Here is an 881-nt window from a genome sequence, read left to right on the forward strand (position 1 = left end):
TCTATTTGATTCTTCTCTCTTTTCTTCTTTATTAGTCTGGCTAGCAGTCTATCTAGTTTGTTAATTTTTTCAAAAAAACAGACCCTGAATTCATTGATATTTTGGAGAGTGTTTCATGTCTCTATCTCCTTCAGTTCTTCTCTGTTCTTAATAATTTCTTGTCATCTGCTAGCATTTGGATTAGTTTGCTCTTGCCTCTCTCATTCTTTTAATTGTGATGTTAGGGTGTTCATTTAAGATCTTTCAAACTTTCTGATGTAGACATTTAGTGCTATAAATATCCCTCTTAACATTGCTTTAGCTGTGTCCCAGAGATTTCAGTATATTGTCCCTTTGTTCTTATTGGTTTCAAAGAACTTCTTGATTTCTGCCTTAATTTCACTATTCACCCAGGAGTCATTCAAGAGCAGGTTGTTCCATTCCATATAATTGTATGGTTTTGAGTGAGTTTCTTGATCCTGAGTTCTAATTTGATTGCACTGTGGTCTGAGAGACTGTTATTATTTCTGTTCTTTTGCATTTGCTAAGGAGTGTTTTACTTCCAATTATGTGATCAATTTTAGAATAATCGCCACGTGGCACTGAGAAGAATGTATATTCTGTTGATTTGGGGAAGAGTATTCTGTAGACATCTACTAGGTCCACTTGATCAAGAGCTGAGTTCAGGTTCTGAATATCCTTGTTATTTCTCTGTCTCACTGATCTGTCTAATACTGACATTAGGGTGTTGAAGTCCCCCACTATTGTTGTATGGGAGTCTAAGTCTCTTTGTAAGTAACTAAGAACTTGTGTTATGAGTCTGGGTGCTCCTGTATTGGTTGTATATATATTTAGAATAGTTTGCTCCTCTTGTTGAATTGTTCCCTTTACCATGATGTAAT

Source organism: Piliocolobus tephrosceles, chromosome 3, assembly GCF_002776525.5.
Source record: "Piliocolobus tephrosceles isolate RC106 chromosome 3, ASM277652v3, whole genome shotgun sequence".
Lineage (NCBI taxonomy): Eukaryota > Metazoa > Chordata > Mammalia > Primates > Cercopithecidae > Piliocolobus > Piliocolobus tephrosceles.